Raw genomic sequence first — 13,658 nt, forward strand, 5'->3', positions numbered from 1 at the left:
GGCGAAGTAAATATAATATAGCAAGTAAAAACACTGGAATGGTAGATTTGACAGTAGATGAGAAGGAACAATGACCCTGGAACGAGCCACACAGACAGACAAATATGAAATGGAATACATTGAAAAGATGGATAGAATAAATTAAAAGCAATAAAACACGATTTAAAATAGTATTTTCAGAAGGACTGTGGACACCATTCATGTAATACATTAAATATATACACACACACACACGTCAGACGATATTAGCACAGAGTTCCTAAACCCAGAGGTTCAACATCACAAGTCTTCCAAGAACTCTTGCGAAACAGACTAGGACAGGGTTTTCTACTTGAGAAGTCAATGAGAGGAAGGGAAAAATCCTTCTTTTGTTTCTTTAGATTTCGAGAAAACTAAAGAAACAACCTAAATTCAAGCCAATGTTTTAATTATTTGAACATGTTATTGCTTCAACCTCTTGAAAGGAGACAAACTGACACTTTTTTTCATTTTTGTCAAAAACAACTTTATATTGAAGGAAGCCTCCTCCCTAAGTTTGTTTTATTCACTGCTTTAGCACACTCTGCCAATCCGGATGTCTTAGCCGTGTCTGAATCCTGGCTTAGGAAGTCCACCAAAAACCCTGAAATCTCCATCCCTAACTATAACATTTTCCGACAAGATAGAACTGCCAAAAGGGGGCAGTGTTGCAATCTACTGCAGAGACAGCCTGCAGAGTTCTGTCTTACTATCCAGATCTGTACCCAAACAATTCGAGCTTCTACTTTTAAAAATCCATCTTTCCAGAAACAAGTCTCTCACCGTTGCCACCTGCTATAGATCACCCTCTGCCCCCAGCTGTGCTCTGGACACAATATGTGAACTGATTGCCCCCATCTATCTTCAGAGCTCGTGCTGATAGGTGACCTAAACTGTGACATTCTTAACACCCCGGCCATCCTACGATCTAAGCTTGATGCCCTCAATCTCACACAAATTATCAATGAACCCACCAGGTACAACCCCAAATCCGTAAACACGGGCACCCTCATAGATGTCATCCTAACTAACTCGCCCTGTTTTCAACCAAAGCGATCACTGCCTCATTGCCTGCATCCGTAATGGATCTGCGGTCAAACGACCACTCCTCATCACTGTCAAATGCTCCCTAAAACACTTCAGCGAGCAGGCCTTTCTAATCGACCTGGCCCGGGTATCCTGGAAGGATATTGACCTCATTCCGTCAGTAGAGGACGCCTGGCTATTCTTTAAAAGTGCCTTCCTCACCATCTTAAATAAGCATGCCCCATTCAAAAAAAATTGAACCAGGAACAGATATAGCCCTAGTTTACTCCAGACCTGACTGGCCTTGACCAGCACAAAAACATCTTGTGGCGTACTGCATTAGCATCGAATAGCCCCCATGATATGCAACTTTTCAGGGAAGTTAGGAACAAATATACACAGGCAATTAGGAAAGCTAAGGCTAGCTTTTTCAAGCAGAAATTTGCATCCTGTAGCACAAACTCCAAAAAGTTCTGGGACACTGTAAAGTCCGTGGAGAATAAGAGTACCTCCTCCCAGCTGCCCACTGCACTGAGGCTAGGAAACACTGTCACCGCCGATAAATCCACTATAATTGAGAATTTCAATAAGCATTTTTCTACAGCTGGTCATGCTTTCCACCTGGCTACCCCTACCCCGATCAACAGCCCTGTAACCCCCCACAGCAACTCGCCCAAACCTCCCCCACTTATCCTTCACCCAAATCCAGATAGCTGATGTTCTGAAAGAGCTGCAAAATCTGGACCCCCTACAAATCAGCAGGGTTAGACAATCTGGACCCTCTCTAAAATTATCTGCCGAAATTGTTGCAACCCCTATTACTAGCCTGTTCAAACTCTCTTTTGTATCGTCTGAGATCCCCAAAGACTGGAAAGCTGTTGGTGTCATCCCCCTCTTCAAAGGGGGTAACACTCTAGACCCAAACTGCTACAGACCTATATCCATCCTACCCTGCCTTTCTAAAGTCTCCGAAAGCCAAGTTAACAAACAGATCACCGACCATTTCGAATCCCACCGTACCTTCTCCGCTGTGCAATCTGGTTTCAGAGCTGGTCATGGGTGCACCTCAGCCACGCTCAAGGTCCTAAACGATATCATAACAGCCATCGATAACAGAAATTACTGTGCAGCCATATTCATCGACCTGGCTAAGGCTTTCGTCTCTGTCAATCACAACATTCTTATTGGCAGACTCAACAGCCTTGGTTTCTCAAATGACTGCCTCGCCTGGTTCACCAACTACTTCTCAGATAGAGTTTAGTGTGTCAAATCGGAGGGCCTATTGTCCGGACCTCTGGCAGTCTATGGGGGTGCCACAGGGTTCAATTCTCGGGCCGACTCTTTTCTCTGTATATATCAATGATGTCGCTCTTGCTGCTGGTGATTCTTTGATCCACTTCTACGCATGCGACACCATTCTGTATACTTCTGGCCCTTCTTTGGACACTAACCTCCAGACGAGCTTCAATGCCATACAACACTCCTTCCGTGGCCTCCGACTGCTCTTAAATGCAAGTAAAACTAAATGCATGCTCTTCAACCAATCGCTGCCCGCACCTGCCCACCCGTCCAGCATCACTACTTTGGACGGTTCTGACTTAGAATATGTGGACAACTACAAATACCTAGGTGTCTGGTTAGACTGTAAACTCTGGTTAGACTCACATTAAACACCTCTAATCCAAAATTAAATCTAGAATCGGCTTCCTATTTCGCAACAAAGCATCCTTCACTCATGCTGCCAAACATACCCTCGTAAAACTGACCATCCTACCGATCCTCGACTTCGGCGATGTCATTTGCAAAATAGCCTCCAACACTCTACTAAATAAATTGGATGCAGTCCATCACAGTGCCATCCGTTTTGTCACCAAAGCCCCATATACTACCCACCACTGCGACCTGTATGCTCTCGTTGGCTGGCCCTTGCTTCATACTCATCACCAAACCCACTGGCTCCAGGTCATCTACAAGTCTCTGCTAGGTAAAGCCCCGACTTATCTCAGCTCACTGGTCACCATAGCCGCACCCACCTGTAGCACGCGCTCCAGCAGGTATATCTCACTGGTCACCCCCAAAGCCAATTCTTCCTTTGGCCGTATCTCCTTCCAGTTCTCTGCTGCCAATGACTGGAACGAACTGCAAAAATCACTAAAGCTGGAGACTCTTACCTCCCTCACTAGCTTTAAGCACCAGCTGTCAGAGCAGCTCACAGATCACTGCACACAGCTCATCTGTAAATAGCCCATCCAATCTACCTCATCCCCATACTGTATTTATTTATTTATCTTGCTCCTTTGCACCCCAGTATCTCTACTTGCACATTCATCTTCTGCACATTCTACCATCTCAGTATTTAATTGCTATATTGTATTTACTTCGCCACCATGGCCTATTTATTGCCTTAACTCCCTTATCTCACCTCATTTGCACTCACTGTATATAGACTTTTCTACTGTATTATTGATTGTATGTTTTGTTTATTCCATGTGTAACTCTGTGTTGTTGTATGTGTGGAACTGCTTTGCTTTATCTTGGCCAGGTCACAGTTGTAAATGAGAACTTGTTCTCAACTTGCCTACCTGGTTAAATAAAGGACTTGTTCTCAACTAGCCTACCTGGTTAAATAAATGACTTGTTCTCAACTAGCCTACCTGGTTAAATAAATGGTGAAAATAAATAAAATTGGGCCGACCAACCAGTGCTCCCGCACATGGGCTAACTGGGCTATCTGCATTATGTCCCACCACCCGCCACTCACCACACGCCAACCCCTCTTTTACGCTACTGCTACTCTCTGTCCATCATATATGCATAGTCACTTTAACCATATCTACATGTACATACTACCTCAATCAGCCTGACTAACTGGTGTCTGTATGTAGCCTCGCTACTGTATATAGCCTCTCTACTGTATATAGCCTCGCTACTGTATATAGCCTCGCTACTGTATATAGCCTCTACTGTCTTTTTACTGTTGTTTTATTTCTTTACTTACCTATTGTTCACCTAATACCTTTTTTGCACTATTGGTTAGAGCCTGTAAGTAAGCATTTAACTGTAAGGTCTACACCTGTTGTATTCGGCGCACATGACAAATAAACTTTGATTTGATTTGATTTTAGAGACTGACAGACAGGATCTGGTAGTGCTCCAGTCCCAGCAACATCAAACTGTTTTAGAGACTGTCAGACAGGGTCTGGTAGTGCTCCAGTCCCAACAACATCAAACTGTTTTAGAGACTGACAGACAGGGTCTGGTAGTGTTCCAGTCCCAGCAACATCAAACTGTTTTAGAGACTGTCAGACAGGGTCTGGTAGTGCTCCAGTCCCAACAACACCAAACTGTTTTAGAGACTGTCAGGCAGGGTCTGGTAGTGCTCCAGTCCCAGCAACACCAAACTGTTTTAGAGACTGACAGACAGGGTCTGGTAGTGCTCCAGTCCCAACAACATCAAACTGTTTTAGAGACTGACAGACAGGGTCTGGTAGTGTTCCAGTCCCAGCAACATCAAACTGTTTTAGAGACTGACAGACAGGGTCTGGTAGGGTTCCAGTCCCAGCAACATCAAACTGTTTTAGAGACTGACAGACAGGGTCTGGTAGTGCTCCAGTCCCAGCAACATCAAACTGTTTTCGAGACTGACAGACAGGGTCTGGTAGTGCTCCAGTCCCAACAACATCAAACTGTTTTAGAGACTGTCAGACAGGGTCTGGTAGTGCTCCAGTCCCAGCAACACCAAACTGTTTTAGAGACTGTCAGACAGGGTCTGGTAGTGCTCCAGTCCCAGCAACACCAAACTGTTTTAGAGACTGACAGACAGGGTCTGGTAGGGCTCCAGTCCCAGTAACATCAAACTGTTTTAGAGACTGACGGACAGGGTCTAGTAGGGCTCCAGTCCCAACAACATCAAACTGTTTTAGAGACTGACGGACAGGGTCTAGTAGGGCTCCAGTCCCAACAACATCAAACTGTTTTAGAGACTGACGGACAGGGTCTAGTAGGGCTCCAGTCCTTCCTGTCCGAATAACCAACAGAGGACTTGGAATGCATATCAACTCCTATAGAAATGGCACTATGGTTATTGTGAGTAACCCAATTTATGTTCCTCTAACTCTGCATTCTAATGAGTTTATACAAACTGTCATATCCTACCATTCTGATAGATTGGAGACTGTCAGAGAATGTGGTTGTGATGTTAATAATTTGGTTGTTAATAATCCATTGGTTACCTCGAGGTTGATGCCCCAAATGTTAGAGCAATCACAAGTAAACCCTTTCTCGTTTATGACCTCATTACTAATATGACCTCATTACTAATGCTCTCAGCTGTAAGGACATTCCGTTTGGCGACTTTGGGTATTGTGAGCATAATGCTATACTGTTTAAATGTCAGCCACCAGCGTGGGGCCATAACCCTGTATAGGCCTCCAAAGCACTGCCCCCCCACTTACTTTACTGATTTCTCTGAACTATTGTCTATTGTCCTTGATAACTGTGATCAAATCATTGTGTTGGGCGATTTTAATATTCATGCTGACAAAGACTCCAAGGCCATTCAATGTATGAATCTCTTGAGCTCTATGAATTTTATCCAATATGTTATTGGGCCTACCTATAACTGCCATACTCTGGACCTGGTTATTACCAAGGGGCTTTCTACTGGGCCCACCCATAACCACAGCCATACTTTGGACCTGGTTATTACCAAGAGGCTTTCTACTGGGCCCACCCATAACCACAGCCATACTCTGGACCTGGTTATTACCAAGGGGCTTTCTACTGGGCCACCCATAACCACAGCCATACTCTGGACCTGGTTATTACCAAGAGGCTTTCTACTGGGCCCACCCATAACCACAGCCATACTCTGGACCTGGTTATTACCAAGGGGCTTTCTACTGGGCCCAGCCATAACCACAGCCATACTCTGGACCTGGTTATTACCAAGAGGCTTTCTACTGGGCCCACCCATAACCGCGGACATACTCTGGACCTGGTTAATACCAAGGGGCTTTCTACTGGGCCCACCCATAACCACAGCCATACTCTGGACCTGGTTATTACCAAGGGGCTTTCTACTGGGCCCACCCATAACCACAGCCATACTCTGGACCTGGTTATTACCAAGAGGCTTTCTACTGGGCCCACCCATAACCACAGCCATACTCTGGACCTGGTTATTACCAAGGGGCTTTCTACTGGGCCCACCCATAACCACAGCCATACTCTGGACCTGGTCATTACCAAGGGGCTTTCTACTGGGCCCACCCATAACCACAGCCATACTCTGGACCTGGTTAATACCAAGAGGCTTTCTACTGGGCCCACCCATAACCACAGCCATACTTTGGACCTGGTTAATACCAAGGGGCTTTCTACTGGGCCCACCCATAACCACAGCCATACTCTGGACCTGGTTAATATCAAGAGGCTTTCTACTGGGCCCACCCATAACCACAGCCATACTCTGGACCTGGTTATTACCAAGGGGCTTTCTACTGGGCCCACCCATAACCACAGCCATACTCTGGACCTGGTTATTACCAAGGGGCTTTCTATTGACATATCCTCTATTGTTGATGTTGCTCTATCTGATCACCACTGGGGGTTTACACTACCTTGTTGCCCAGAGCACAGGGTTACACTGAACCCATTATTAAGAACAATACTCCACCACCTATTCTGCCTTCCTCTTGTGATGATTTAGTTAATAACTTTAATAGCAAATGAAGGACAACCATTGATGCCATAGCTCTAGTAGAGTTGAAAAAGGTCAGAGAGCCCCTTGGATGAGTGAGGAAACTAACTCAATTAAAAAGAAATTGCAGAAAGGAAGTTACAGGAAGTGGAGAAAGTCAAAGTTGCAGGTCCATTATGATATTCTGAGAGAGCAACTTGGCATACTGTAAATAACAAGGCCATTAAAAATGCCAAACCGGGGGAAAAAATAAAATAATTCTAATTTGATCGCTAATAATCTGAAGAATTAGAGTGCTCCTCTCCACCATTGATGGTCTGATAAATCCTCCGCAAACCAATGTGAACTTTGCTCTACAGTTTGCGGCATATTTCGGAGATAACCAGCATTATTTTTATTTATTTTTATTTCACCTTTATTTAACCAGGTAGGCCAGTTGAGAACAAGTTCTCATTTACAACTGTGACCTGGCCAAGATAAACGCATAACAATTCAACACATACAACATGGAATAAACAAAACATACAGTTTTGGACCTGGTTATTGGACCTGGTTCAATAATACAGTAGAAAAATAAGAAAACAAAAAGTCTATATACAGTGAGAGCAAATGAGGTAAGATAAGGCAATAAATAGGCCATGGTGGCGAAGTAATTACAATATAGCAATTAAACACTGGAATGGTAGATGTGCAGAAGATGAATGTGCAAGTAGAGATACTGGGGTGCAAAGGAGCAAGATAAATAAATAAATACAGTATGGGGATGAGGTAGATAGATGGGCTGTTTACAGATGGGCTATGTACAGGTGCAGTGATCTGTGAGCTGCTCTGACAGCTGGTGCTTAAAGCTAGTGAGGGAGATATGAGTCTCCATTAGGCTGGGTATCAGTCAAGCAAGACCTGATGAGAAATTTGATGATATGTGCCCTAGCCTACTACACAAAAGGATCTATGGAATTATTTTCCATGGTTGACACAGACATGCTCAGGAAAGTGATATTCCAACTTAAGCCCTCTACCTGTCTTCACGGTCCTATCCCATCCCCCACCACCTTTTAACAAACCGTTTTTTAATTGCATATAAGAAGAAGAAGTGAAAGATATTGTTAATCTCTCCTTGTTCACAGGCACTTTCCCCACTGCACTAAAGACTGCTCTGGTGAAACCCCTTCTGAAGAAAAGGAATATAGATTCTTCAGCTTTTAGCAATTTTCAGCCATTTCCCAACCTATTCTTAAGCCAAAATTCTGGAGAAATTGGTGCTCAAACAGCTAAATGATTGTTTAAGTGCCAACTGTATTTTAAAAAAAAAGTAAAACCCAGCTAAAAAAAAAAAAACGTAAATCTGGTTTTGGTACCCACCACAGCTTAGTGAAAGTGGTAAATTATCTTAGAGCCAACACAGATGCCAAATAGCTCTCTATCCTTATAGTCTTGGATTTAAGTGCTGCATTCGACACTGTTGGCCATGATGTCCTTCTGGACCGACTGGAGAGGTGGGTTGACCTCTCCCCTCCAGTTCTAAATTGGTTTAGAACCTATTTAACCGGTCAAGAGTTTTCTGTCACCCTTGGTGAACATAACTCAGTGAAAACGCAGACCACATGTGGAGTCACAGTAGTGTTCAGTTGATATATTTTACCCCTTTGGCAGCGTTATCAGAAAAGCACAGCATTGATTTTCACTGCTACACAGACGATACCAACTTTACACTTCTGTGTCACCAGAGGATTTTTAGCTCCACGGATAAATGATTAGACTGTATTAGTGATTTAAATACTTGGATGGTTCACAGTTTCCTTCAGCTAAATCAAGACGAGACCGAGGTACTTATTGTTGGAGCCAAAGCACAGGGAGAGAATCTGGCTGCACATTTGAGTTACGATGCCCCCAGCCACTGGAATAGCCTGCCAGAGAACCTGAGGGAGGCCAAAATTGTGGACATATTTAAAAGAGATCTTAAAACATATATTTTTAGCTTTACTTTTCCTTACCATATTTTTTTAGTTGTTCAGTATTGTCATTCTTTTGTTTTTTAAACAAATGTTTGTTGAGTAATAAATATTTCAGCTTTCATTTGTATCGTTTTTTAGTTTTTTTTCCCCCTCTCCTGTAAAGCACATTGCGTTGCATACCATGTCTGAAACGTGTTGTATAAATGACCATAATTGTGTCAGTCAGACGAGTGCTAGGCCTTCTCTATATCAACCCAACCAGATAACTTGCTCTTTCAGGCACAGACTCATCCATGGTTGGAATGAACAATCATTTATCCTGGAATTGAATGGATCGTGGAATCAATTAAAACTTTATCTTCCCCCTGGCACAGAGGAGACAGGCTGGGCTGGGGAATGTAGGAGGCTCCAAAGCTGCAAAGGGAGCAGGGGGGAGGGATTGGGGGGGGGAGTGTCTAGAGATTTACCAGCAGGGGTAAATTGAAGGTACAAGCTAGTCGCTTCCTTATAAGGACAAGCCTGGACAAATTAGCCCTCAGCAGTCAGTCAGTAAACACCTGTATTCAGAGTCAGTCACTGCATCTCTGGCTACAGCAAAATACTATTCTAGATTATGGACAGACAGACAGACAGAGAGACAGAGAGACAGAGAGACAGAGAGACAGAGAGACAGAGAGACAGAGAGACAGAGAGACAGAGAGACAGAGAGACAGAGAGACAGAGAGACAGAGAGACAGAGAGACAGACAGACAGACAGACAGACAGACAGACAGACAGACAGACAGACAGACAGACAGACAGACAGACAGACAGACAGACAGACAGACAGACAGACAGACAGACAGACAGAGCCATCACCTACAGAGAGATGAACCTAGAGAAGAGTCCCCTAAGCAAGCTGGTCCTAGGGCTCTGTTCACAAACACAAACAGACCCCACAGAGCCCCAGGACAGCAACAGAATTAGACCCAACCAAATCATGAGAAAACAAAAAAGATAATTACTTGACACATTGGAAAGAATTAACAAAAAAACAGAGCAAACTATAATGCTGTTTGGCCCTAAACAGAGAGAGACACAGTGGCAGAATACCTGACCACTGTGACTGACCCAAACTTAAGGAAAGCTTTGACTATGTACAGACTCAGTGAGCATAGCCTTGCTATTGAGAAAGGCCGTTGTAGGCAGACCTGGCTCTCAAGAGAAGACAGGCTATGCGCAACACTGTCCACAATATGAGGTGGAAACTGAGCTGCACTTCCTAACCTCCTGCCAAATGTATGACCATATTAGAGACACATATTTCCCTCAGATTACACAGATCCACAAAGAATTCGAAAACAAAAATACCACACTGAAATACCACAGTGTGCCATCACAGCAGCAAGACTTGTGACCTGTTGCCACAAGAAAAGGACAACCAGTGAAGAACAAACACCATTGTAAATACAACCCATATTTATGCTTATTTATTATCGTGTCAACACTGTATATAGACATAATATGACATTTGTAATGTTTTTATTCTTTTTGGAACTTATGTGAGTGTAATGTTTACATTATTTTGAGTCCCAACAGTGAATGCTAATATGCAATAGGTCTACATACCTGGCCTGTTTCACTAAAACACACCTGGCCCTGTTTCACTAAGACACACCTGGCCCTGTTTCACTAAAACACACCTGGCCCTGTTTCACTAAAACACACCTGGCCCTGTTTCACTAAAACACACCTGGCCCTGTTTCACTAAAACACACCTGGCCCTGTTTCACTAAAACACACCTGGCCCTGTTTCACTAAAACACACCTGGCCCTGTTTCACTAAGACACACCTGGCCCTGTTTCACTAAGACACACCTGGCCCTGTTTCACTAAGACACACCTGGCCCTGTTTCACTAAGACACACCTGGCCCTGTTTCACTAAAACACACCTGGCCCTGTTTCACTAAAACACACCTGGCCCTGTTTCACTAAGACACACCTGGCCCTGTTTCACTAAGACACACCTGGCCCTGTTTCACTAAGACACACCTGGCCCTGTTTCACTAAGACACACCTGGCCCTGTTTCACTAAGACACACCTGGCCCTGTTTCACTAAAACACACCTGGCCCTGTTTCACTAAAACACACCTGGCCCTGTTTCACTAAGACACACCTGGCCCTGTTTCACTAAGACACACCTGGCCCTGTTTCACTAAGACACACCTGGCCCTGTTTCACTAAAACACACCTGGCCCTGTTTCACTAAAACACACCTGGCCCTGTTTCACTAAGACACACCTGGCCCTGTTTCACTAAAACACACCAGGCTATGCAGCGGTGGAGGGGAGAGTCATTCAGATCACACTGATGAGGAGAGACAGCCTGTATACCTGACAGTCAAGTTAAGACATGCTGGGGACATTTCCTAACCACATCATATCCCTCAGTAAAGCAACATCCCAAATGGCATGCTATTCACCCTATTCCCTACATAGTGCACTACTTTTGACCAGAGCCGGAGTCCTATATAGGGAATAGGGTGCCTTTTGGGATGCAACTACCATTGATCTACTAGGGGGACCCTGAAGGAAAAAGGTCACTAAACTCTTATAATGAATATCAACAAGGCTCATTCACTGGGTTTATCTGTGGTGAGGCTAGTGTGTTCCCTCCCTGCTCCCTCCCTTGCTCCCTCCCTGCTCCCTGCTCCCTCCCTCCCTGCTCCCTCCCTTCCTCCCTCCCTGCTCCCTCCCTTCCTCCCTCCCTGCTCCCTCCCTTCCTCCCTCCCTGCTCCCTCCCTTCCTTCCTCCCTGCTCCCTCCCTTCCTTCCTCCCTGCCTCCCTCCTCCCTACTCCCTCCCTCCCTTCCTCCCTGCCTGCCTGTTCCCTCCCTCCCTCCCTGTTCCCTCCCTTCCTCCCTCCCTCCCTCCCTCCCTGCTCCCTCCCTCCCTCCCTGCTCCCTCCCTTCTCCCTGCCTTCATCCCTGCTCCCTCCCTCCTCCCTGCTCCCTCCGTCCCTGCTCCCTCCCTTCCTCCCTTCTCCCTCCCTTCCTCCCTCCCTGCTCCCTCCCTTCCTCCCTCCCTTCCTTCCTCCCTGCTCCCTCCCTTCCTTCCTCCCTGCTCCCTCCCTTCCTTCCTCCCTCCCTGCTCCCTCCCTTCCTTCCTCCCTGCTCCCTCCCTCCCTCCCTTCCTACTCCCTCCCTCCCTCCCTTCCTCCCTGCTCCCTCCCTCCCACCCTGCCTGTTCCCTCCCTCCCTCCCTCCCTGCTCCCTCCCTCCCTGTTCCCTCCCTCCCTGTTCCCTCCCTCCCTCCCTTCCTCCCTGCTCCCTCCCTCCCTTCCTCCCTCCCTGCTCCCTCCCTCCCTCCCTTCATCCCTGCTCCCTCCCTCCTTTCATCCCTGCTCCCTCCCATCCCCTCCCCGCTCCCTCCCATCCCCTCCCCGCTCCCTCCCTGTCAGCGTGCTGCCATCCCATAATATTTTTTTTTGTCCAGTCAGATCTCCATACAATAAACACACTTCTGTCTCTTTGTGTCCTCACATTCAGAAACACATACAATTATGAATCCTGTTATGTGTGACCGCCCATACAGCAGTCACTGAGGAGGGCTGAGGCACGAGTGGGTCTCCCCCGCCCCAAAAACAAAAATAAACTGTGTTGAAGTATAATTACTCCACACCTGGGAAATCTCACAGGGTAGCTCTTTGTTTCAGTGTTTTTATTTATCCAGGTCCAGGTCTACTGGTTCCTCTGTCTGCACATCTTACCTTACAGAGTCGGGCTATAATACATACACTTAAATGGTTATAATGCATCGCATTACTGCAATGCCTGGTTTGGTCTAGGTTATACTACCACCTCTACTAAAACCTATCTGCTGTATACCTAAGGACTATCTCGGCATAAACTATGAACGTTGCTCAGTCTTTTGAAAACCTTGGTCTACTCAGGGGCCCTTTCCTTGAATGAAAATTGAAGTCTAAACAAACTGTCATATGATTGAAAAGAGAGGCTCTGAAGCACTACCGGTGGATTGTCATTCATTACTACGGTAACTACTCTAACTGCTGTAGTCATCGCCTCCAGATGATGTCTCAGGGTAGGCAGGCAGGCTCGTGCTAGATGTTGGCTACCTGCATCTGTAATTATTTACGTGTAACCCCTGACCTCGCATACCTAGCCGCCCCGGTGCTTCTCTCACCGACACCAGTAACCGCCTGGCGATGACAACATAATTCAGGAAACTGGAAGCCAGAGCTTTCAAAGCAGAAAAAAAAAAAAGGAAAACTTTTTCCAACTGCTGCTGCAAGAGAAGGGGGACGATTATGACCATTTTAGGGCACGCTCGCTCCGATCCAAGCCCAACCCTTCTAACCACAATGCTTACTCAGATTCCACTGCATTTTCTTCCCTATTTTCTCAAAGCAAAAAAGGAAAGTGTGACAGAGAGCGAGAGACAGAGAGCGAGAGACAGAGAGCGAGAGACAGAGCGAGAGAGACAGAGCGCGAGAGAGACAGAGCGCGAGAGAGACAGAGCGCGAGAGAGACAGAGCGCGAGAGACAGAGAGAACAAGCACGGGCACAAATGTCTTCAGCCATTCTCTAAATACTTTCATTTGAATGATTCCATTGGAACTCAGTGTAGTCTACACTGTCCATACATTCTAGCTCTGATCTGGACACCTACAATAGGAGGAGAGGGGAACTGAGGTAGATAGGGACACCTACAATAGGAGGAGAGGGGAACTGAGGTAGATAGGGACACCTACAATAGGAGGAGAGGGGAACTGAGGTAGATAGGGACACCTACAATAGGAGGAGAGGGGAACTGAGGTAGATAGGGACACCTACAATAGGAGGAGAGGGGAACTGAGGTAGATAGGGACACCTACAATAGGAGGAGAGGGGAACTGAGGTAGATAGGGACACCTACAATAGGAGGAGAGGGGAACTGAGGTAGATAGGGACACCTACAAT

Source organism: Salmo trutta, chromosome 25, assembly GCF_901001165.1.
Source record: "Salmo trutta chromosome 25, fSalTru1.1, whole genome shotgun sequence".
NCBI lineage: Eukaryota > Metazoa > Chordata > Actinopteri > Salmoniformes > Salmonidae > Salmo > Salmo trutta.